At 45.3% G+C, this 27,053-nt stretch overlaps 3 non-coding genes across 3 annotated transcripts; 1 reads left to right on the forward strand and 2 right to left on the reverse strand.

Moving 5' to 3' along the window:
* Positions 1-3,138: 3,138 nt before the first annotated feature.
* Positions 3,139-3,220, reverse strand: trnas-gcu. Its single transcript has one exon. It is a non-coding gene; the product is annotated as a tRNA-Ser (tRNA).
* Positions 3,221-5,077: 1,857 nt separating this feature from the next.
* On the reverse strand, positions 5,078-5,149 carry trnaq-cug. Its single transcript has one exon. It is a non-coding gene; the product is annotated as a tRNA-Gln (tRNA).
* A 10,031-nt stretch (positions 5,150-15,180) lies between these two features.
* trnat-ugu lies at positions 15,181-15,253 on the forward strand. The gene has a single exon. It is a non-coding gene; the product is annotated as a tRNA-Thr (tRNA).
* Positions 15,254-27,053: the final 11,800 nt, after the last annotated feature.

Raw genomic sequence — 27,053 nt, forward strand, 5'->3', positions numbered from 1 at the left:
ATCGGATATTTTTTTTCCCTGGGAGATGGGATGGCTGCACACATTGGTCGGGACCGGCGTGACTCTACGACGGCCATCCTGTTCATCCGGCCGGTGCTGACCAGATCCCTCGCTTTGGCCTCGCAGCCGCGACCCGTGTGGGAGGTCCGCTCCCTCGTGCTCGTTGAAGCCAATGACCTTCGCCGTACCAGCCCCATGGTGACTATCTGCACGTGCGACGACTAGGTGCCCAGGACGCTGCTCACACGTTTGCCTGTTTTGTGATGTTTTACCGATTTACGACCACGGTCCATTGGGCGCCGTTGAACTTGACTGCCCTTACACCTGTTTATGGACCCCGTGGAGGCTATTTTGCGTGTTTTGGGGTGTACTTTGGAATTGAAGGGGGCTGGTTGGCCGGTGTTACTTTTTTCCTTTGTCTTGTTGCTTTGGTTTGATGGCTTTTAACTTTCGCACTTACTGGCTTTCTTTGTGGCGCCGTTGTGTGGCAGCCTTATAGGAGCCTATTGAGTTGCGCTCATGTCATCTGAGTGTCTTTTACATACCCGCTCTATACTGCTGAGCGGGGCCTGAATTTCCCCACTCCCGGGGATCTATAAAGTTTCAATCAATCAATCAATCAATCAATCAATCAATCAATCAATCAATCAATCAATCAATCAATCAATCATCTGACTTAGCTCCCACAATTGTCATGCTGTTATGTTTTGTGAGTTGTTTTTGTCTTGTCCTGTTCGTCGTATTGTCACTTCCTGTTTTGTTTTGGTAACTCTCCTCTCGTTTCAGTTCGTGGGTCCTTCCTCTGTGTGTCAGGCTACTTGTCTTCCCTGATCCCAATTGTGTGCACCTGTGTCTTTGGTCCTAATTGTCTGCACCTGTGTCCTCACCTTTCTATGTGTATTTAGCCAGCGTCTTCCCCTTGTCTTGTGCCAGTGCGTCTTGTCCCGTCTTGAGCACCAGCGATCGCGTGAGTAACAGATATCACTTTAGAGAACCTAGTTTAGAAGATACCTTTTTTTTGTCAAGCCTGAGCCCTGTGTTTTTCAGGTTTTTTTTCTGCCACCGTGTTTTCCCTCGTTTTGAGGTGCTTTTGGTTTTTGCTGTCTCCAGCCAACTCAGTGGCCTAGTGGTAGAGTGTCTGCCCTGAGACTGGAAGGTTGTGGGTTCAAACCCCGGCCGGGTCATACCAAAGACTATAAAAATGGGACCCATTGCCTCCCTGCTTGGCACTCAGCATTAAGGGTTGGAATTGGGGGGTTAGATCACCAAATGATTCCCGAGCGCGGCACCACTGCTGCTCACTGCTCCCCTCACCCCCAGGGGATGGATTAAAATCACATGGGGATGGGTTAAATGCAGAGGACAAATTCCACCACACCCAGATGTGTGTGTGACGATCATTGGGACTTTAACTTTAACTTGTTTTCCCTCTTTTTGAGGCGCTTTTGTTTTTTTGTGCTGTCTCCAGCCTGTTCGAATAAATACCTTTTTGTTGGCACTCTGCATCCGAGTCCTCTCCCTGATCCAAACCTGACAACAATAGCTCCTACAAGATGTCTCCCGGGTCTCTTAGCTCTTAGCTGGCTCGTATCTTTGTTTGTTAGCCTTGGAAACTCCTCTATCTTGTTTAGCAGTGTGTCCTCAATTGCTTCTGAGGAACGGTGACACTCTTCAACCCGTTCCCAAATCATCTTTACGCCTCCAGCGGGTACTGCATGAACCCTTTTCACCTGTTCTGCAGATCTTGGACCTAGCCACCTTGTTAGTAGGTCGAACTCCTCTCTTTCTGATAAATTTACGTAAGTCTTTAGTCGCGCCAATAAATGATACTTTCCATGTCCAATAGTTTTGCGGTTTGTCGTCAAATTGCAGTAAACCAACGCTGACGAGTTACCGTATTTTCACGATTAAAACGTGCACTGTAATAAAAGGCGCAGTCTCAGTTATGTGTGCCATGACTGTGTTTAACACACATAGGGCGCACCTCATCATAGGGCGTGGGTTTTATATATACAATCCACGCCCACACTTGCCCCTTTAACGTTCTCATGGCGCTCTCAACTACGACCGCCTTACAACAACACACACACACCCACACACGCACACATACACACGCACGCACACACACAAATACACACACGCAGCAGTGACTCTCCAATACACATCGATACCAAATGATCAGGTGACGCTTTCCCGCCTTTATAAAACCTTCTGAGATGGAGGGTGTTGTTACATCTGCTGAAGTGCCATGTGTACTGACTGCCATTAAACAACCCAAGATCTTGCCAATAAAGAACCAACCGTTACTCCACATCTTAGTTTTCCTGACCCAACAACGGACATCCTCAACAACACGCAACAGCCGTTGATGGAATCGAACCCGCACTTTCTTAACTGTGAAGCGGACATGCTAACCAGTTCCCCACCGAGCCGCCAAAGAGTATAAATATTACTATATTGAGTCAAATACAAACCAAATTACAGATACAGTGGAGCCTCGGTTTTCGACCACAATCCGTTCCAGAAGGCTGTTGGAGAAGTGAATCGTTCAAATTCCGAATCATGTTTTCCCATTACAAATAATGGAAAAAAATGTAAAATTTAAATTTAAAAACCCAGCCTTTTTAAAGTATTTTTTCATTTGTACATTTTTGTCCGATCGCGCAACTGCAGTGCTTAGCCGACCGCGCAACTGCTGGTCGCATTATTGTGACAGAGCGGTCGCTAAAATTTAGAAAATATTTTTAAAGTCCTGATGTACTTTCCAAAATTTAAGTGGACCTCAGTGCGCAGGGAGCTGAATTTGGTCCGATCGCGCAACCGCAGCGCGCCGGGCGCTCACTGTTGCATTGCTTTAGGAGCGTCTTTGTGTTTTAGGATGGCTTTACTGCTCCCACTTGCTTCCTTTGGAGGCATGATTAGAGTTGTTGCAATCCTCAGAGTAACGAGAATGTAATAACGAACGGAGTCAGTTGGCATGCGGGTCCTCTCGGCTCATCTCGTGAGGTTCGACAATCGAATTTCGTTCGACATCCGGAGCAAAAACGTCTCGAATTTTTTGTTCAAATACTGATTTGTTCGAGAACCGGGATGTTCGAAAACCGAGGCTCCACTGTAAAACAACTTAACACCGACTTTCGACGAGGATGGGATTTGAACCCATGCGTGCAGAGCACAATGGATTAGCAATCCATCGCCTTAACCTCTCGGCCACCTCGTCTTGCTCATATGGCGTTGGCATCACGTTATGTACGTTGTGCCAAGATACTTTGTGTGAAAATCCGACGATGTGATATGAAATGAGTGGAGAGCACAATGGAGTAGCAACCCATCGCCTAAATATCTCAGCCATCGCATCTCATGCATGAGTTGCATGGGCGACATGATATGGCATGTACGGGGTAGTATAAGCTACAAGGTAAAATGATACGATACTTTAGATGTGAAACGAAGAAAAGCTAAGCCACAAAAGAAGTGACACTGTCAACAAAGAAAAACATTTTTTCAATGTTGTCTCACCCCAAATCTTTGGGATCATCGGCTCTGCGCAGTTGGATTGTTCCACCAACATTTTAACATCAACATTCTTTCATGGTGTGCCTGGGTATCTCGGCTGAAGATCCTAAAGAAAAGAACCTCAATTTCTTGTATGCTATTGCATGATCGTATAGTGTTGTGGCCGTAGCAAGAGCTCCAGGGAGCAGCTAGGATTGTGCTAAGGAGCTGCATGAGGCTCTGGAGCCGCGGGTTGCCGACCCCTGAACTAGCTCCATTTAATCTAAGGTGCATGTCATATGGGCTATCAATTGCAATGAAGGCTTGAGTTAATTGACCTTGAGTCTCTTTCGTCTGCTATTTTGATTCTCATCATACATAAAACATCACTTAAATCTGCCATCATGTGTTATCCATTACGCCACTCGCCCTACAACACTGTATTGACTGTAAACTTGTGTGGAAAACTGTCATTGCCCAAAGGAAGGCTGTTTAGCAACAGTGACCAGCAGACAAATTCAACAAGGTAATTTGATTATGCCATAACCCGGATTCGAATCGAACCAAAAAATGAACCGAAAGGAACCAATCAGATGGCCCGAATCCATGCACGGTGGATGGCGGTGGTGGTAAACAGTGATATTTGAGAAGTGAAATGAAGTTTATAGGATTTGCAGACAGTGTGGAATCATTATTTCAACAAAAGTAGGCAGGTGCATACATTTGGGCACCCCAAGAGAAAAATGACATAAATATTTAGTAGATCCTCCTTTTACAGAAATAACAGCCTCTAAACCAGGGGTCCTGAACCTGGAATCGGTCAAACTAGGGGTTCGGTGAGTCGGTCTCAGGGGTTCAGCAGAGCCTCTACTGGGGAGGTCCGAACACACCTGATTTATAAATTCGTGACAACGCATATCTGAACTGGTCTCGCAAAGGCAACAGCAGAAGTCACACTGATTTGCTGGTATGTCATTTGACGTAAATTCATGCATTGTGTTGGTTTTATTCTTTGAACAAGATGATGTTCATGCACGGCTCATTTTGTGTGCCAGTAAAAAACATCTATGTCTTGAATTTGAAAAAAATATATACATTTTTTTCACTAACGAGGGGTTCGGTGATTGCGCATATGAAACTGGTGGGATTCGGTACCTCCAACAAGGTTAAGAACCACTGCTCTAAACACTTCCTATAGCTTCCAATGAGAGTGTGGATTCTGGTTGAAGGAATATTGGACCATTCTTCTTGACAAATCGTTAACTCCAATAAACTTCATTTCACTTCTCAAATATCACTGTGTCTGTCTGCTATATGATATATTTAACTGAAATTGCTGATCCGAACAGCCAAGGATTTATAAAGAAAATGTTGAAATTGATTAGGGGTGGCCAAACTTTTGCATACGACTGTATATGACCAAAGATTTGAGGTCCAACCGAGACTAAAACTGAGATCACTGGATTCAGAGTCTAGAGCGCTCATGGAACCCTCAGGTGTAGGGAAGCATACGATTTCATGGGGCAGCACACAAGCTGTTGCCATTTCGCAAATTTTTCCCAACTAAATGACAAATTATTTGAGGTCCCACCGAGACTTGAACTCGGATCACTGGATTCAGAGTCCAGAGTGCTCACCATTACACCATAGAACCCTGGCAGTGACAGAAGGAGGAGCATAATTTTTCTGAGCACAATGCACTAACTAAGGCGCTCATTTTACGAAATTGACAAAAGTAGTGGAGGCAGGGCTTACACACTCATAGGGCTGTCCACAAAGTACTGAATTGGAATTTCCAAATTTGTGTTCCATGTAAATGACTACAAATTGAAAGTTCCACCAAGACTTGAACTTGGATTGCTAGATTCAGAGTGCTCACAATCACACCATGCCAACATTGATTAATTGATTGATTGAATGATTGATTGATTGATTGATTGATTGATTGATTGATTGATTGATTGATTGAACATTTATTGATCCCCGGGGGTTGGGAAATTCAGGCCCCATCAGAATCCATACCACAGAGCGGGTATACAAAAGACACACAGATGGCATGAGCGCAACTCAATAGGCTCTCATAAGGCTGCCACACAACAGCGCCACAAAGAAAGCCTGTAAGTGCGAAAGATAAAAGCCGACAAAGCAAAGGAAAAAAGGCTAATCCCCACCGTCTGTTGTCTTCCGGGTTAGAGCACGCTGGCGTCAGATTTGTTGACTGCCGCTTCTATCCCGGACCGTGTCCGTTACTTGTTTTTCGTTTTCCCGTTTTCAGTGCACCCGTCTCTTCTTTTATTTTTCTCGTGTTGTCTTCCGTCCACCTCGCATCCCCGCAGCTCCGCTCTCACCTATCTGTTTCCTCTCCCTCGGACTACCAACTACGTTAGCCAGCTAGCCAACAGCCAACTGGCCAAAACCACCACCGGACCCTCCTGCCTCCCGACTCGGAGCCTGTGGCCGCCGCCTGCTGTGGACTCGACGGCAGCTCTGGCCCGGCTCTCTGGCCTTCCGTTCGGCGTCCTTGGGGGACGGGCTCCACTCCCTGCGGGCTCGCCAACTGTGGCTCTGCTGTGTGCCGCCGTGGTGCGTTGGGGCCTGCCGTTCGAGCGGGTGCAGTCGAGGTCGACCGGCATCACCACCTGGTCCACTGCTGCTTCCACACGAGGCTGGGATCCTTCGCCGTCGCTGCTACATCTGACCGGCATTTCCCCGATGGCTCACCCATCTCCTCTTTTTGGACTACCAACCCCCCGTGACCCCCACCTCCCGTACTGGCAACCTCAACAACCTCCGCTCCCGCCCCTCCTGCTCCTCCATCCATCTCCTTCGCACTGCTGACCGATGTCTTGTTAACTATAACCTACTGTCTCTCTCCCCCCCCCCTCCACTCTTTTTTATTCCATGTGAAGCGTCTTTGGGTTATTGAAAAGCGCTATATAAATTGAATGAATTATTATTATTATTAAAAAAGTAACAGCGGCCAACCAGCACCCCTCAATATCAGAGAACACCCCAAAACACACAAAATAGCCTCCACGGGGTCCATAAACAAGTGTAAGGACAGTCCAGTTCAACGGCGCCCAATGGACCGTGGTCGTGAATCGGTGAAAACATCACAAAACAGGCAAACGTGTGAGCAGCGTCCTGGGCACGTGCAGATGGACACCACGGGGCTAGGACGGCGAAGGTCGTTGGTTCCGACGAGCACGAGGCTGCGAGGCCAAGGCGAGGGACCCGTCAGCACCGGCCGGATAAGCAGGAAGCCGTCGTAGAGTTACGCCGGTCTCAACCGATTACTCGGTAATCCAGAAGAGCATTAGCTTTAAAACCATCCAAGATCTAAAGTAAGTTCCACCAGTTGACATTGTAACTCGGAGAACATGTGATTACTTTATCAAATACTATATGGCTCCTGTTTGCCGAGGTGTCCCTGGCACACTTTGCAAAGCAGACAACACTGACAAATAGATTTAGAAAATGTTGTTTCCACCCAGTCTCAAACAGGGGGTGTTTCGCGTCTTAGAAGAACATGATGACCACTACCGCTATGGAAACTGCTGTGACGTCCAAAGCATTTTGAGAAGCCTGGCAAAAGTTCAACAAAAGTGAGTGAGGAAGAAAGCAGGCACTTATGAACTTTTTGATTTGCTTTTCAAAACTGTGGCAGCAAAAGCAATTTTTCCATACAAAGAAATAAACTCCGCGTCGGGGAATTGAAGCCCGATTTGCCGAGCCCAGGCTGAGTCGTTCCGCTAAAGGGTACCTGATTTGAGACTGGGTGAAAACCAGGTTTCGCACTTTTCTTTAACTTTTGCCAGGCTCTTCAAAAGGCTATGTGTCAGCGCAGTTTCCATGGTGTAGTGGTTATCACATTCCCTCACACGCTGAAGGTCCCTGGTTGGAAACAATTCTTATGATCCTTTTGATTTTAGACTCCGCGTCGGGGAATTGAGCCTCAGTTTGCCGAGCCGAGGCCGTGAATAGTATAGCTAAAACGGCCTGTTGCGTTTTGTTCAAGATGTCCATCGTTAAGCAAGTAAAACAAAAATGTGGAGTAACAGTATTTGTAACAGATATTAGGTTGTTTAATGGCAGTCAGTGCACAAGGCACTTCAGCAGATGAAACAACAACGTCAAACTTCAAATCAGAAGGCTTTATACTGACCAAAAGCAGGAACTAGGAAGGCAATGGGAGGGAAGGATAAGGTCTGTTCTGTTATCACCTGAATGTCCTGTTATTTACTGAATGTTTTGTGACTATGTGTCATGGAACTTAACTGAGCTCTGTGTGCCGTGTCTGTGCTCACTGCCTATGTGTAAATGAAAGTCACAAAGCTCTGTGTGCTGTGTCTGTGCTCTGATTGAGCAACTATGTTTGGGTAAATTATTTACACATTGATTGATATGTTTGTATAAACTAATAAGAGTATCTGCATATTGCTGTTGCTCCCTCTTCAGGCCCTAAACTGATCGCCATTCAATTCCGTCCATTATCTGTACTGCGGGGGGTCGCAGGCGTGCTGGAGCCTATCCCAGCAGTCATCGGACAGTAGGCGGGGGACACGTTGTAACTGGTTGCCAGACAATCGCAGGGCACACAGAGACAAACAATCATTCGCACTTGCACTCACACCTATGGGCAGTTTGGATTACTAAATAGGCTGACCAAGCATGTTTTTGTGATGTGGGAGGAAAACCCGGGGAAAACCTACGCAGGCACGGGGAGAACCTAGAAACTCCACACAGGGAGCACCAGATCACAAGTCAAAAGTCCTTATATGATACAAATGGATTTGATTTCATGTCGAATCGTAAGCTTTGCATGTTTGAGTGGGGATTTGGGGAGGTTTCACCAAACATGTGAATGAATGAGGGAGTAACCGTAAAGATCTAAAACAGTGATGGTTCGGGTGCGCTTGGCGCCCAGTAGCACTCACCTTTGGTCCAGTAAGTAAGGTGCACCACTGTAGCAGATGTTTCCATCGTGTAGTGATTATCACGTTTGCCTAACACGCAAAAAGTCCCCAGTTCGTGACTGGGTAGAAATAGCTTCGTTACATTCCGATTGGTAGCGAATATGACATGGACCTGAGGACTGCATTTCAGTGATTAATGAATTCTGAATAATATCATAGCCGGTTTGGACGTGTCCTTTCAGGGTCATAATTGTGTGTCTACCGCTGCCTCGTGGCAGCCAGGCCTAAAAAAAAATGGGAACGCCTGAGGGAGTTTCGCCAAGATGAATTAGGAAGAACTTTATGAAATAAAGTTGATGTGAAAACGTAGGTGGACGTAATGTCTGGAAGCTTGTGTTCAACAGAAGGCTGTTTGGTAACAGTGAACAACGGACAAATTCAGCAAGGTAATTTAATTATGCCATGACCCAGATTCGTTCCGGGGATGCTACGGCCACAACACTATACGATCATGCAATAGCATACAAGAAATTGAGGTTCTTTTCTTTAGGATCTTCAGCCGAGATACCCAGGCACACCATGAAAGAATGTTGATGTTAAAATGTTGGTGGAACAATCCAGCCGATGATCCCAAAGATTTGGGGTGAGACAACATTGAAAAAATTTTTTTCTTTGTTGACAGTGTCACTTCTTTTGTGGCTTAGCTTTTCTTCGTTTCACATCTAAAGTATCGTATCATTTTACCTCGTAGCTTATACTACCCCGTACATGCCATATCATGTCGCCCATGCAACTCATGCATGAGATGCGATGGCTGAGATATTTAGGCGATGGGTTGCTACTCCATTGTGCTCTCCACTCATTTCATATCACATCGTCGGATTTTCACACAAAGTATCTTGGCACAACGTACATAACGTGTTGTCAACGCCATATGAGCAAGACGAGGTGGCCGAGAGGTTGCTAATCCATTGTGCTCTGCACGCATGGGTTCAAATCCCATCCTCGTCGAAAGTTGGTGTTATGTTGTTTTACAGTGGAGCCTCGGTTTTCGAACGTCCCGGTTCTCGAACAAATCAGTATTTGAACAAAAAATTCGAGACGTTTTTGCTCCGGATGTCGAACGAAATTCGATTGTCGAACCTCACGAGATGAGCCGAGAGGACCCGCATGCCAACTGACTCCGTTCGTTATTACATTCTCGTTACTCTGAGGATTGCAACAACTCTAATCATGCCTCCAAAGGAAGCAAGTGGGAGCAGTAAAGCCATCCTAAAACACAAAGACGCTCCTAAAGCAATGCAACAGTGAGCGCCCGGCGCGCTGCGGTTGCGCGATCGGACCAAATTCAGCTCCCTGCGCACTGAGGTCCACTTAAATTTTGGAAAGTACATCAGGACTTTAAAAATATTTTCTAAATTTTAGCGACCGCTCTGTCACAATAATGCGACCAGCAGTTGCGCGGTCGGCTAAGCACTGCAGTTGCGCGATCGGACAAAAATGTACAAATGAAAAAATACTTTAAAAAGGCTGGGTTTTTAAATTTAAATTTTACATTTTTTTCCATTATTTGTAATGGGAAAACATGATTCGGAATTTGAACGATTCACTTCTCCAACAGCCTTCTGGAACGGATTGTGGTCGAAAACCGAGGCTCCACTGTATCTGTAATTTGGTTTGTATTTGACTCAATATAGTAATATTTATACTCTTTGGCGGCTCGGTGGGGAACTGGTTAGCATGTCCGCTTCACAGTTAAGAAAGTGCGGGTTCGATTCCATCAACGGCTGTTGCGTGTTGTTGAGGATGTCCGTTGTTGGGTCAGGAAAACTAAGATGTGGAGTAACGGTTGGTTCTTTATTGGCAAGATCTTGGGTTGTTTAATGGCAGTCAGTACACATGGCACTTCAGCAGATGTAACAACACCCTCCATCTCAGAAGGTTTTATAAAGGCGGGAAAGCGTCACCTGATCATTTGGTATCGATGTGTATTGGAGAGTCACTGCTGCGTGTGTGTATTTGTGTGTGTGCGTGCGTGTGTATGTGTGCGTGTGTGGGTGTGTGTGTGTTGTTGTAAGGCGGTCGTAGTTGAGAGCGCCATGAGAACGTTAAAGGGGCAAGTGTGGGCGTGGATTGTATATATAAAACCCACGCCCTATGATGAGGTGCGCCCTATGTGTGTTAAACACAGTCATGGCACACATAACTGAGACTGCGCCTTTTATTACAGTGCACGTTTTAATCGTGAAAATACGGTAACTCGTCAGCGTTGGTTTACTGCAATTTGACGACAAACCGCAAAACTATTGGACATGGAAAGTATCATTTATTGGCGCGACTAAAGACTTACGTAAATTTATCAGAAAGAGAGGAGTTCGACCTACTAACAAGGTGGCTAGGTCCAAGATCTGCAGAACAGGTGAAAAGGGTTCATGCAGTACCCGCTGGAGGCGTAAAGATGATTTGGGAACGGGTTGAAGAGTGTCACCGTTCCTCAGAAGCAATTGAGGACACACTGCTAAACAAGATAGAGGAGTTTCCAAGGCTAACAAACAAAGATACGAGCCAGCTAAGAGCTAAGAGACCCGGGAGACATCTTGTAGGAGCTATTGTTGTCAGGTTTGGATCAGGGAGAGGACTCGGATGCAGAGTGCCAACAAAAAGGTATTTATTCGAACAGGCTGGAGACAGCACAAAAAAACAAAAGCGCCTCAAAAAGAGGGAAAACAAGTTAAAGTTAAAGTCCCAATGATCGTCACACACACATCTGGGTGTGGTGGAATTTGTCCTCTGCATTTAACCCATCCCCATGTGATTTTAATCCATCCCCTGGGGGAGAGGGGAGCAGTGAGCAGCAGTGGTGCCGCGCTCGGGAATCATTTGGTGATCTAACCCCCCAATTCCAACCCTTAATGCTGAGTGCCAAGCAGGGAGGCAATGGGTCCCATTTTTATAGTCTTTGGTATGACCCGGCCGGGGTTTGAACCCACAAACTTCCAGTCTCAGGGCAGACACTCTACCACTAGGCCACTGAGTTGGCTGGAGACAGCAAAAACCAAAAGCACCTCAAAACGAGGGAAAACACGGTGGCAGAAAAAAAACCTGAAAAACACAGGGCTCAGGCTTGACAAAAAAAAGGTATCTTCTAAACTAGGTTCTCTAAAGTGATATCTGTTACTCACGCGATCGCTGGTGCTCAAGACGGGACAAGACGCACTGGCACAAGACAAGGGGAAGACGCTGGCTAAATACACATAGAAAGGTGAGGACACAGGTGCAGACAATTAGGACCAAAGACACAGGTGCACACAATTGGGATCAGGGAAGACAAGTAGCCTGACACACAGAGGAAGGACCCACGAACTGAAACGAGAGGAGAGTTACCAAAACAAAACAGGAAGTGACAATACGACGAACAGGACAAGACAAAAACAACTCACAAAACATAACAGCATGACAATTGTGGGAGCTAAGTCAGATGATTGATTGATTGATTGATTGATTGATTGATTGATTGATTGATTGATTGATTGATTGATTGAAACTTTATAGATCCCCGGGAGTGGGGAAATTCAGGCCCCGCTCAGCAGTATAGAGCGGGTATGTAAAAGACACTCAGATGACATGAGCGCAACTCAATAGGCTCCTATAAGGCTGCCACACAACGGCGCCACAAAGAAAGCCAGTAAGTGCGAAAGTTAAAAGCCATCAAACCAAAGCAACAAGACAAAGGAAAAAAGTAACACCGGCCAACCAGCCCCCTTCAATTCCAAAGTACACCCCAAAACACGCAAAATAGCCTCCACGGGGTCCATAAACAGGTGTAAGGGCAGTCAAGTTCAACGGCGCCCAATGGACCGTGGTCGTAAATCGGTAAAACATCACAAAACAGGCAAACGTGTGAGCAGCGTCCTGGGCACCTAGTCGTCGCACGTGCAGATAGTCACCATGGGGCTGGTACGGCGAAGGTCATTGGCTTCAACGAGCACGAGGGAGCGGACCTCCCACACGGGTCGCGGCTGCGAGGCCAAAGCGAGGGATCTGGTCAGCACCGGCCGGATGAACAGGATGGCCGTCGTAGAGTCACGCCGGTCCCGACCAATGTGTGCAGCCATCCCATCTCCCAGGGAAAAAAAATATCCGATCCGAAACAATCTGCACACGCCGAGGTGCGATAGAAGGCACCAGCATTGCCGAATGGACAAATAGAAAGAAAGAAAAAGGAGAAAAGAAGGAAATAAAGAGGAAAAGAGAGAACACTGCTGGGTGGCTGCCACCCACAGTGGCGCCAAACCCCCCAAAAAAAGGCCTTGCATATTAGGTAACCGCTCGTGGTGTCCGACAATTAGTGGATTTTGAAGTTTCTCTTCAGAGAGAATCTTTGGCCACAAAGTGAGTAGGAGACAGGTTTTTCACTAGTGTGTGTTCTTGCATTTGATTTTAAGTTTACTTTCTGAGAGAATATTTGGCCACAAACTAAACAGGAAAAAGGGTTCTCACCTGTGTGTGTTCTTGTATGTGTTTTGAACTGTCCCTTCTCTGAAAATCTTTGACCACAAACTGAGCAAGAAAAACGGTTTTCTCACCAGTGTGGGTTCTTGTGTGTCTTTTTAAGTTTCCCTTTTCTGACAATCTTTGGCCACAAACTGAGTAAGAAAAAGGGTTTTCAGCTGTGTGTGTTCTTGCATGTGTTTTTAAATTTACCTTCTGAGAGAATCTTTGGCCACAAACTGAGCAGGAAAAAGGGTTCTCACCAGTGTGGGTTCTTGTGTGTCTTTTCAAGCTTCCTTTCTCTGAGAATCTTTGGCCACAAGCTGAGCAGGAAAAAAGTTTTTCACCTGTGTGTGTTCTTCCATGTGTTTTTAAGTTTACCTTCTGAGAGAATCTTTGGCCACAAACTGAGCAGGAAAATGGTTCCTCTCCTGTGTGTGCCCTTGAATGTGTTTTTAAGTGTCCCGTCTGAGAGAATCTTTGGCCACAAACTGAGCAGGAAAAAGGTTTCTCATGGGTGGGGGTATTTGTGTGTGTTTTTAAGTCACCCTTCTGTGAGAATATTTGGCCAGGAACTGGGCAGGAAAAAGGTTTCTCAACTGTGTGTGTTCTTGTCATTATTTTTAGGTGACTGTTCTGCGAGAATCTTTGGCTACAAACTGAGCAGGAAAAATATTTTTCACCTGAGTGTGTTCTTGCATGTAGTATTTTTAAGTTTACCTTCTGAGAGAATCTTTGGCCACAAAGTGATCTGGAAAAAGATATCTCACTGGTGTGGGTTCTTGTGTGTGTTTGCAAGTCACCCTTCTGAAAGAATTTTTGGCCACAAACTGAGCAGGAAAAACGTTTCTCCCCAGTCTGGGTTCTCATGTGACTTGTTAAGTGCCTCTTCTGAGAGAATCTTTGGAAAAATGTTTCCCTCCTGTGTGTATTCTTAGGTGTAGTTTCAAACTCCTCTTATGAGCAAACATTTTCCAACACTGAGAACATTTCCAGTGTTTGGTATAAAATATCAACTTCTGACTCATCATCTGCAGCATCAGAAGCATGTGACAACATGTCATCACAATCTGATGTTGGAGCTAAGAGGTCGTCTGCTTGCGATTCTCCACGGTGGGCTCCATTATCTTCTGTTGTCATGTGTTGACGAGAGCTGCTTCTTGCAGGCTCCGCCCCTTTGCTCACCTCACGTTGACCCTCATCTATACTTTTCAACGAGAGACAAGTTGAGGGCATACTGTAGATATCCTCTTCTTCCTTCTCTTTCCCCTCCTCTTTTATCAAAGTTGCTCTGGTTCGGCCTCCTGTTTCTCATTAATCATGGCTGTTCCTGGCTGTTGTCACATTCAAACTTGTACATAAAACCCAGCGCTTCAACCACCAGCTTCAACCACCAGCTTCAACCAGAGGTTCGAGCACGCTAACTGATTCTCAAACTTGGCCAAGCTATCTAGCCTTGCTTGCTCGCAGAATAGTAGCATGGGAGGTAAACGTGGTGACATCCTGATTTCCACTTTGTAATATCAGAGTCAGAGTCAGAGTCAGCTTTATTGTCAATTCCTTCATGCTAAGACACACAAAGAAACCGAAATGTCGTTCCCCCTATCCCACGGTGACGAGACACAGCACACGATCAACACACAAGTAAAACAACGGGGGAGAGAGTTCAGGACCCCAACAGCCTGGAGATCACAAACTTCGCCAGTGGTGCAGTGCTGGCATCCCACAACAGAGTGCCGGCACCATTCGTCACGGATGTAGACGCACAGTCCACCTCCTCGCGATGTTCCCCCTCGTACAATGGCCCGGTCCGCCCGATAGCACGCCATCCGCTCCAGACGCACAACAGTCACGCACTGTCCGGTCCGTAGAACTCAGCAGGCATGTTGATGTCCAGCGATCGAACGTTCGACAGAAGAATGGAAGGCACGGCCGGGCGAGCTGGGTTGGCCGCCAGCCTGGCCCGGACGCCCAACCGGGGGAGGAATAGCAGGCGAGTCCGGCGACGCTCCAGGACGGAGCAGACCGAGCGCCTTTAATGTCCCCGCTTCAAAGTCCAGATCGCCACAAAACTCGCTTTCGCCGATGTCGAGCAGAACCAGCCCGCCGCACTTGTAGCACAACCCGGTACGACGAGACGAACACACAAAACTGTCGGACAAACCCACATTAAACGACAAAACAAAACACCGATCGGGACAGAGAGAGGCCGCAGCGTGCGCACGCGCCGCCATCTTACTTATTGTAGTTGAATAGTGTTTAGTTTTACAGTAGAACAGGCCTTGTAGCTCAGTGGTTAGAGCACTGGTCTTGTAAACCAGGGGTCGTGAGTTCAATTCTCACTGAGGCCTGATTGTATACTAAGCATTTACTGCGCAAGCTCGATTTATAAGAGTTGAGGGTGTAATTCCACATATCTTGTCCATGGTACTGGTGACCAGCAGTTCTGTGATGAGTTGTTATTGTCTTTGAGGATCTTAAGGGAAATTTTATAATTTCTCACGGCACACAAATGTGTCCACACTGGATGAGAATCACTGGCTTACAGTCCTGTTTAGACTACATTTTCAAGCGTTTCTTTTGGTCAATCTTCTAAAAGGTTGACACAGTTTTGCCAAGCAAGGCTGCGTAGCTCAGTCATAAGAGCACTAGAATTGTAACTCAGAGGGTGTGAGTTAAATTCCCACTAGGGTCTGACAGACAGCTACATCTGTTAACCCTGCTTGGTTGTAGTGTGTTTGAATTTTTGATTAGCGGTAGGTGTTAAAGCCTCATTGCTAGCAAGAGAACTGGTCTTGCAAAAAAAGATTCACTCGCTGTGTCTAAATTCACAAGCTGCATCCTCAGAAAGTCTTTTTTTTGCCAATTATCAGGCTGCATGACATGACTTCCGGTGCGACGCGAACGCACGTCATGTGACACACGAATTCAGCCTTGAAACTGTCATTCTTTAAATGGCGATGGATGCTGAGCGGAGACTACATATATTTTAAAGTCATTTCCCATATTACTCTTTCAAATATCTATTCAGAAACTCTGAACATATAAGGACATATTTATTGAGAGAAAACAGGGCAGGAGGGGGAGTTTGTTCCCCTCAGCAACTGGTTAATCAATATAGTCTACATTCCAACATAATCATACAATCAAGAACAGTGGAGCCTCGGTTTTCGACCACAATCCATTCAAGAAGGCTGTTCCAGAAGTGAATCGTTCAAATTCCGAATAATGTTTTCCCTTTACAAATAACGGAAAAAAAATGTATCCATTCCAAGCAAAAAAACCCGCCTTTTTTAACCATTTTTTTCATTTGCGCACTTTTGTCCGATCGCGCAACTGCAGCGCAGCGCTGAACGCGCAACTGCACCGTGCTGGTCGCATTATTGTGACAGAGCCGTCGCTGAAATTTAGAAAATATTTTTAAAGTCCTGATGTATTTTCCAAAATTTAAGTGGACCTCAGTGCGCAGGGAGCTTAATTTTGTCCGATCGCGCAACTGCAGCGCACCGCCAAACGCGTAACCGTAGCGCGCCGCCGACCGCGCAACTGCACCGCGCTGGTCGCATTATTGTGACAGAGCTGTTGCTAAAATTTAGAAAATATTTTTAAAGTCCGAATGGACTTTCCAAAATTTAAGTGGACCTCAGTGTGCAGGGAGCTTAATTTGGTCCGATCGGGCAACCGCAGCGCGCCGGACGCTCACTGTCGCATTGCTTTAGGAGCGTCTTTGTGTTTTAGGATGGCTTTACTGCTCCCACTTGCTTCCTTTGGAGGCATGATTAGAGTTGATGCAATCCTCAGAGTAAGGAGAATGTAATAACGAACGGAGTCAGTTGGCATGCGGGTCCTCTCGGCTCATCTCGCGAGGTTCGACAACCGAATTTCGTTCGACATCCGAGGCAAAAAAATCTCGAATTTTTTGTTCGAATACTGATTTGTTCGAGAACCGGGACGTTTGAAAACCGAGGCTCCACTGTAATTTGTCAACCCTAACAATCTTGGGCCAGGAACTGAGAAGGACTAAGATTTCTCACCTGTGTGTGTTCTTGTGTTTATTTTTAAGTGACTGTTCTGAGAGATTCTTTGGCCACAAACTGAGCAGGAAAAACATTTCTCACCTGTGTGTGTTCTTGCATGTGTTTTTAAATGTCCCTTCTGACAGACTCTTTGGCCACATCTTTTTTGATGAAAGGACACACCTTGTCCTTTTGCTCGTTAGGCATGGCTGTTCCCGGCTGTTGTCACATTCAAACTTGTACATAAAGGAGAATCAAAATCAGGACTCGATCCTGCTTTCCAACACCAGCGCTTCAACCAGCTATGAGGTTCGAGCACACTAACTGGTTCTCAAACTTGGCTCAGGTATCTTGCTTTGATTGCTCGCAAATTAGTTGCATGGTAGTTAAACGTGCCTGTTGATTTGTGACACAATCTGATTAAATTTCGCAATATTGTACAGGAATAGTTTATAGTTTATTAGTAACAGCCATAGAGCAGGCCTTGTAGCTCAGTAGTTAGGGTACTGGTCTAGTCACCAAGGGGTTCTGAGTTCAATCCTCACTGAACCCTAATAACATACTTAATGTTTGCTGTGCAAGCTGAATTTATAATAGTTGAGGGTGTACACGTGTCTTGTCCATGGTACTGGTGACCAGCAGTTGTGTGATGAGTTGTTGTTGTCTTTGGGGACGTGAAGGGAAATTTTATAGTTTCTCATGGCACACAAATGTGTGCACACTGGTTGAAAATCACTGGCCTAGAGTCCTGGTTAAAGTACATTTTCAAGAGTTTCTTTTGGTTCATCTTCTAAAAGGTTGACACAGTTTTGCCAAGCAAGGCCACGTAGCTTAGTGATAAGAGCACTAGAATTATAAATCAGAGGGTGTGAGTTAAATTCCCACTAGGGTCTGACAGACAGCTACATCTGCTAACCTTGCTTGATAGTACTGTGTTTGAATTTTTGATTAGCGGTAGGTGTTGAAGCCTCATTGCTAGCAAGAGAACTGATGCAAAAAAGGCGTCACTAGCTGTGACCAAATTCACAGGCTGCATCCTCAGAAGGTTGGTTTTTGGGCCAGTTATCAGGCTGCATGACGTCACTTCCGGCGCGACGCGAACGCACGTGACACAGAGGATGACGATTTCAATGAATTTAATAATTTGGAGTGACACGGATGATCCGATAAATTTGGCATTTATGTTAGTTATTTGGTATATAGTTGATTGATTGATTGATTGATTGATTGAAACTTTATTGATCCTGTTAGGCTAGGGATTTTAGCTATTGATCTGACTCCAAATTACGATCAACACTTAACACATGAGTCGTTATGTCCTAATCCACACACCGGTACACCTAACAATTTTGCGAGTTCGTTCTGTCAAAGAGAAGACCAATAAATCAATCAGGCCGAATTTACCAATTGTTTAATCCTGACAAAGCAAGCTAATACAGGCGCCTGGGTCTCGGGTCCTTAACACCAAAAAACTCGTGTGCCTTCGTGACCGTCAAAGACAACACATTCTTCCGGGTTGCCCAGTTTTAAGATACCACAATATGAATATTCAAGCATGCAAAATATTGTGTGGTGAGTGGTCGATGGTCATCTCCTCCTCGTTTGGGTGTTTTTCCGCTGCTCAGCGCAGGTGTCTGGTCTCAGTTGTGGGCGGTTGGGTCTGGACCACCAAGACGAGTTGTTATTCGCGTTCCTCTCGAGATGTCCTTGTAAGATGTCCTCCCTGTCTGGACATCCTGTTCCACAATACTTTGTTGAAAATAAGTTCATGCAGTTGCCTGCACATTCCTTTCCACTTATTATGTGACCACACGAGTACATTACTACTGAAAATTATATTGATATGATTATAAGTCTAGCGCCGCCTTAATAAAATATGTTTGCAAACTGGCGAAAGCACATTTCCCTTTAATCCCAAGGGTGGGGAAATTCAGGCCCCAGCATTATTCATACCATATAAAAGATATATAAAAGACACACACATGACATGAAAGCAACTCAATAAGGCTGCCACACAACGGCGGCACAAAAAAAGCCTTTAAGTGTGAAAGTTAAAAGCCATCAAAGCAAAGCAACAAGAAAAAGGAAAAAAGTAAACGCGGCCAACCAGCCCCCCTCAATACCAAAGAACACCCCAAAACACACAAATTAGCCTCCATGGCTGGGGTCACCAACACGGTGCCCGCGGGCACCAGGTCGCCCGTGAGGACCGCATGAGTCGCCCGCAGGACTGTTCTAAAATTAGCTCATATCGCGGCACTCGTCAGTGAGCTGCATTTATTTATTTTACAGTCAAACCTCGGTTTCCGAACGTCCCGGTTCTCGAACAAATCTGAATTCGAACAAAAAATTCAAGATTTTTTGCTTCGGTTGTCGAACAAAATTCGGAGGTCGAACCTCGCGAGATGAGCCGGGAGGACCCGAGAAAACCCGACCGCGCGGCCCGGATGCCGACTGACTCCCTTGTTATTGTATTTTCGTTACTTTGAGGATTGTATCAACCCCTAATCATGCCGCCAAAGAAAGCAAGTGGGAGCAGTAAAGCCATCCTAAAACACAAAGACGCACTTAAAGCAATGCAACAGTGAGCGCCCGGCGCGCTGCGGTTGCGCGATCGGACCAAATTAAGCTCCCTGTGCACTGTTGTCCACTTAAATTTTGGAAATTATATCAGGATTTTAAAAATATTTTCTAAATTTCAGCGACGGCTCCGTCACAACAATGCGACCAGCGCAGTGCAGTTGCGCGGTGGGCGACGTGCTACGGTAGCACGTTCGGCGGTGCGCTGCAGTTGCGCGATCGGACAAAATTAAGCTCCCTGCGCACTTGGGTCAACACAAGATATTATATAAACCATCCTAACTACGAAAATTAATTAATATAGCCACAGTGTTTGAACACTTAAACAGCGACATGAAGACAGAGAGCAGTTCTGTCTAACCGCATTGCCTATCAACATAGGCAGCCGTGTAATTACGCAATCCTCAGAGGAGGCGACAGGACGTTGGGTCCTCCGAGCAAACCGTCTTCGGTTTTAAAATAACTATAAAAATTCAGCGATTTTGGTTCAAAATGATACAAAATTATTGAAATTAAAAGGAAAATGACTTTATAATAAGAACAATTGAATTTGTTTTTCCCATTTTCATGACGGCAGGGGAGGCGTGCCTTGCCTCCTCTGACCGCACGTCCCTGACCATAACTATGATAAATTTGACTTTGGCACCATCTTCTGGTGAATGTTTGGAACTGCAATAGAGGTTGACGCGATCAACCAGTCACCCCCCCTTTACCAGTTTAACAAAAGTTAATTTAAAGGAACTAACTTCTAGGTAACCTTTACTAGGCCCAAAACAGGTCACCCCTATGTCAATCTTTGTGTCAGGTTTAAGTACCATCAGACATTATTTTACAAGTCTCAAACCCCCGTACCACGGCCTGGGCAATAAACTGGACGAAGTCAGAGCCGAGCTGTCGATCGCCGAAATACTCATCATCGATGAGATTTCCATGGTGTCAAAAGACCTCTTTGCCTACGTGAATGCCAGGTTGAAACAAATCAAAGGAATTAATTTACCTTTTGGTGGCATGTCTGTTCTTGCTGTTGGAGATTTCTTTCAGCTCCCTCCTGTGAGACAATCCAAACCTCTGTGCGTGTACGATCCCACGCGGCTGGACCACTGGCGTGACAACTTCAAAACGTATTTTTATTTTATTTTTTTTTAAGTATGCCTCAATGATAACGCAGATCATAACGGATAGACATCATTTCGGAAGTCAGGAACTCATCGATCAGACGCACAAAAATTAACCAACGCCGATTTAAAGATGATGCAAAACCGTCAAAAACAGGTAGGGAAAAGTTTTAGACCCAAATAACTTCAAGTTCGATCGCTGGACATCAACATGCCTGCTGAGTTCTGCGGACCGGACAGTGCGTAGCTGCTGTGCGTCTGGAGCGGATGGCGCGCTATCGGGCGGACCGGGCCATTGTACGAGGGGGAACATCGCGTGGAGGTGGACTGTGCGTCTACATCCGTGAAGAATGGTGCCGGGACTTTGTTGTGAGATGCCAGCACTGCTCGCCACTGGCGAAGTTTGTGATCTCCGGGCTGTTGGGGTCCTGAACTCTCTCCCCGTTGTTTTACTTGTGTGTTAATCGTGTGCTGTGTCTCGTCACCGTGGGATAGGGGGAACGGTATTTCGGTTTCTTTGTGTGTCCTAGCATGAAGGAATTGACAATAAAGCTGATTCTGATTCTGATTCTGATTCTGATAAAGAAACGTTTTCGCATTAATAACTTTTCTGAAACTTATTGGAACATGCACAAACTTGAAGACACAATTACAATTCGGGACGGAAAAACTCAACTGAAAACTAAAATGTTTAATTTAGTGTTCCAGATGTTTAATGAGGAATTGCAGCCAGATTTGAATGAAGATTAAAGTATGAACAACTAATGCAAACTCTGGATTTTGAGGAGAATCATGCACGAGAACATGAAAAATGGAATAGTTACATGTTTCTCATAAAACAATTACCGTAATTTTCGGACTATAAGTCGCGGTTTTTTTCATAGTTTGGGTGGGGGGGCGACTTATGCTCAGGAGCGACTTATATATGTTTTTTTTCACAAATTTTTACTTGATCATTAACACATCACTTACTTACAAGTATAGTTGACCACTTCACATGTTATTTTTAGTATAGTTGATCACTTCACATGCTTTGATATCTTTATCTTGAACATATTCAAAACATGAAAAATAGAGAGAAAAAATCAAATAAAGTAATTAACACTTTAAAGCGCCATATCCTCTGGACATGTCCTCTGTCACCAGGATGACATAAAGGACGAGAAATTTGATCGATGGATTTAATGATTTGGAGTGACACAAATGGTTTGATAATATTGTTGTTTATGTGATAGTTATTTAAAATATAGTTTATATATCGTTGTATGGGCCTGTGGAATAATTTGAACTGCGGCGCGGCACACGGCATTGTTGACAAAGGACGATCGATGGATTTAATGAATTGGAGTGACACAGATGGTTTTATAAACGTGTTATTTATGTAATAGTTTTTTTTTAAAAACTGAATGTTACGTCAGGCCCGTTCTCAGCTCCTCGTTTGTGTTTGTCACGTTAGCATACCGTATCGTTTAGCCTGTTGTTGCTCGTTCACGTCTGTTCTTGGTGTTGGATTTCGTCGAATAAATTGCCCCCCAAAATGCGACTTATACTCCGGAGCGATTTATATATGTTTTTTTTCACATTTTTGGGCATTTTATGGCTGGTGCGACTTATACTCCGGTGCGTCTTATAGTCCGAAAATTACGGTAATAACTTTTTTTTGCAGATTCTGGATGCACACTTGGTGGAACCTTGGTGCCACCTGCCTGATCGAGTGATGTAAGTAACAACTGTATATCATATCATGTTTCTATCGTCAACATTTCTGCAGTCTAACGTTCGTATTTTTCTGTAGCCTTGGACACTTGTCCAATAACATACGACCAACACCCCAAAATGCACGGTAAATCCTCAGTTTCTGCAAAATGTATTCCTTTGAATGCCCACACGATGGTGACATGCGTTTGCTTGTGCTTTTGATTTTCCAGCTGGACAAAAGAACCCCAGACTCCTTCCAAGCCGTATATCAAAAAACCACCGAATGCGTTTATGTTATTTATGAAGGAGCAGCGGCCTTTTGTCAAAGCTCAACTTGAAAATTCAAGCGGAGAGCGTACAGACAGCGCATCCGTTAATAAAATCTTGGGGCAGATGGTAAGTACGATGCGCACGCATTCACGCGCGCATGTTTTTTTTTGACACTTTCTCATTAAATCCACAGTTGAAGTCGCTCACGCAGGACGAGCAGGAAAAGTACTTTAATGAATCGGATCGGCTCAACCAGATCCATGCCAGCTTGCACCCGGATTGGTCCTGTCGAGATAACTATGTGAGTTAGAATCCATCGGAACAATTAAAAAAAAAAAAAAATGTGTTTTTGTGTGAAATGACATGATTTTGTGTTTTGTGCAGGGTCAAAAGAAAAAGACAGTGTGGTGCAGTACCAAAAAATCCGAACGCACCAATAATGTCCAACCGCATGCTTCTTTGATGGGCAATAATAATACAGGTACGTCTCAGAAAATGTTTCTTTGAATTTTTTGAACTGATCACCTGACAGAGCGTGTCAATCCAAACTGAGCATTCTGTTTAGTGATGGAAGACTCGCAGTGAATCTCATCTCGGGAGTGACTGGCGTTTTTGTGTTTGCAGTGCGTGTACCTGACATCCCCGCACCGGCACCCCCCCTCTGTCACGTTCAGCCACTTTGAGGCACGCAAAGCGGACCTGACTGGCCACTTGGCGGTGCCGAGGCAGCCCTTCTTGCCAGATACGAGCATTTGGCAGGCAGGGCCTAATGAGGACCCTGGCTGCACCATCGGTAGGGGTTCTGAGTTGCCTCCATCTTCGTCCTCATCCTCATGCATCGGCAGCCTGTATGAGAACGACCTGACGACCTCCGGCCTATTTAAGGAGTTGGAGGAGCTGGAGATGTCCACTAGCTCCTTCTGGGATTCACCCTTGTGTAGCAGCAGCTTGCATGAGGACGAGGACGACCTGACCTCCGGCCTATTTAAGGAGTTGGCCGAGGTGACCTCGGACTGCTTTTCGAGTTCACCCTCAGACACCAGCAGCCTTCATGAGGACGAGGAGGATCTGACCTCTGCCCTTTTTAGGCAGCTGGTAGCTTTGCAGGCAGCTGAGGCGTCCTCAGCCTCCTTTTTGTCTTCCTACCTCATTTAGGGGATGGAAACAGAGACACAATGAATTGATTCTTTTTACGAATGTTTTGATATACATGATAGATTTCTTCTTTTTATCTGCTTCTATATAATCTATTAACTGTTTCCTTTTAACTCTTTTAATGACCGATTGGTCTAACTTTATTCTTAATATTTTACAATTGCAATTTACCATTGCTTTACAAAAGTTGTTTTATCTGTTTTATCTATTTTTAAAATGAATTTTATTCGGTGTAAATTTCCCTTAAACACAAATGCACTTGATTTTGAGAGGTGGCTCGCATAATCCAAAATATTTTGTCCATCTATCTGTCACAGCATTTTGGCGAAAGTCAAAATGTCTTCTCTACCTGGATGTCCTAATATTAAGAAGAGTATTTGTATCTTTAAAGAGAAATAGCTCCTTTACCATATCCATTGTCAAAAGGAACAGAGAAAGGTATGAGAAACACAGTCGAGACATTGAAGATGCCATCCAAGAGATGGAGGACAGTGGGCTCGTCATAGACGAATGGTGCCACCTGGCTCCCGAGAGTGAGTTGCAAAGACTCGAATGCGTTGAGGAAATCAACACAAGAGAGGACCCAAATGACACCGTGGAGGAAAATGTCCCGGACTATAACGTCAGGTCCGAAACAACACAAATGTCCAGAGATGGGACCAAGTCACACATGTGCAAGTCTCAAGTAAGTCTCAAGTCTTAACCTTCAAGTCTCAAGTAAGTCCCAAGTCATTTTTGTCTTGGGCAAGTCAAGTCAAATCAAGTCCTTAAATAGGTCAAGTCCAAGTCAAGTCTTTAAATAGGTCAAGTCCAAGTCAAGTTAACTGTAGTTTTTATTTATTAACTTGCTCCATATTAAGTCATATTTACTTAATTAAGTTTCATCATCATATTCATTGCATTAAAGCTATATATACACACACCTATTTAGATAAATGAAAAGCACTTATTTGGCAGAATGGCTCTTCAGATGACGGACAAAGTTTGAAGTTGTCGTCTGGCTGTGCGAAATGTTTTTGCTGCATATCACGCACTGTGCTGTCCGTCTTTTGCCATCATAAAAGTAATTGCGATAGCCGAAGGTGTTGACTCGCGGTACCGCTCCCGCTGACATGTTTGATATAAAGGGGCATGATTCTCCAATAAACACGTTCGGTAGGTAGACAGGGCACGACTGATTGAGTGACAGGGTAGTGATCCAATCATGACAACGCCATTCTCAGCCTGCGCTCCTACTGTGTTATCGATATTATTTTTTTTAAATGTATTATTAATTTTATATTCAAATTGAAAACATAAACTAAATAACACTGAAGTCATTCAAGTCATCGTGTCTCAAGTCAAGTCAAGTCCCGAGTCTTTATCTTCCAAGTCCAAGTCGAGTCTCGAGTTTTTTCATTTTTTGTCAACTCAAGTCACAAGTCATCAAAACAGCGACTCGAGTCGACTTGAGTCCAAGTCACAGTGACTCGAGTCCCCATCTCTGATGTTGCATTATAAAACTAGACTTCCTCACCAACAGACCTCAGTCAGTCCGGGTCGGACAGAACACCTCAGATGTCATCGCCCTCAGCACAGGCTCCCCTCAGGGCTGCGTCCTGAGCCCCCTGCTGTTCACCCTGATGACACACGACTGCGCCTCCAGGTTCACCACCAATCACATCGTGAAGTTTGCAGACAACACAACGGTGGTGGGCCTCATCAGTGACAACAACGACCTGGACTACAGAGAGGAGGTGGAGCAGTTGGTAGGCTGGTGCAGAGACAATAGCCTGATCCTGAATGTGGAGAAGACGAAGGAGATCATCGTCGACTTCAGGAAGAACCAGCCACACCACGCTCCACTGATCATCGACAGCTCAGCTGTGGAGGTGGTCAGCAGCACTAAATTCCTGGGGGTCCACATCACAGACGACCTCACCTGGACTGTGAACACCACAACACTGGTCAAGAGGGCACAGAAGCGCTTGTACTTCCTGCGGAGGATGAGGAGAGCCCACCTGCCCCCACCCATCATGAGGACGTTCTACCGAAGCACCATAGAGAGCATTCTGACAAGCTGTCTCTCAGTGTGGTGTGGAGGTTGCAGCGCCTCCGATTGGAAGAACCTGAGGAGAGTGGTGAGGACAGCAGAGAGGATCATCGGGGCTCCTCTCCCCTCCATTCAGGACTTGTCATCCCAGCGCTGCGTGTCCCGAGCCCGTAATATTATCAGTGACCCATCACACCCCCACCATGGACTGTTCTCCCTGCTGCCCTCTGGGAAGAGGTTTCGCAGCATCCGCTGCAGGTCCACCAGGTTCTGCAATAGTTTTTTCCCTGCTGTCGTCAGACTGTTGAACATTCAAACTTAGCATTCCTCTGCACACTTGTAAATACTGTTTTTGTCTCCTGCACTGTTTACATACTTTATCACTGCTGCACTTTGTACTTTATACTTATCTTATTTCATATTTTTATATAGAATGTCACTTTTTAACCAGCCGCAATATCACTACTTTGTTGAAAGCCGTATGCAATGAAATTTCGTTTTTTGTACACCCAGTGTTGACAAAACGACAATAAAGTTTGTCTAAGTCTAAGTCTAAAAGGGTTTTAGATATTTGTGGCTCCAGACAGGTATGTTTTTTGTATTTTTGGGCCAATATGGCTCTTTGAACATTTTGGGTTGCGAATCCTGACCTAGGGTTAGGGAGGCCAACTATGGTTTCAAACTAGGGCCAAGGTTTCCAACTGGGGTTTCCAACTGGGGTTTCCAACAAGGATGAGGGTTTCCAACTGGGGCTAGAGTTAGGGCTATATAGAAACGTGTCCCGTGTGAGGGTCGAACACACGACCTCCAGATTATGAGACTGACGCTCTACCACCTGCGCCAACGAGGCTATGCACTTGCATTTTGACAATTGTTTTTTACTGTAAAACTAATTCAACCACAGCCCATTTCCATTAAACTGAACTTGGCTAGGATTTCCAACTAGGACGAGGGTTTCCACCAAGAACTAGACTGTGTAAAAAGCATGCCCGGTGTGAGGATCAAACTCACAACCTTCAGATTACGAGACTGACACGCTACCGCCTGCGCCGATGTGGTGCCTGTCTTAAAATGCTATTTTACTGTCAAATTGATTCAACCACCGGCCATTTCCATCAAACTGAACTTCATCAAAAGAAAAAGTTACTTTTGTCTGAGCATTCTCAAACTAGGGTTTCCAACTCGGGTTCGGGTGTCCAACTAAGGTTTCCAACTGGGGCGAGGATTTCCAACTAGGGCTCGAGTTAGAACTAAATAAAAGTGTGCCTCGTGTGAGGGTCTAAGT

This window comes from Syngnathus acus, chromosome 19, assembly GCF_901709675.1.
Source record: "Syngnathus acus chromosome 19, fSynAcu1.2, whole genome shotgun sequence".
NCBI lineage: Eukaryota > Metazoa > Chordata > Actinopteri > Syngnathiformes > Syngnathidae > Syngnathus > Syngnathus acus.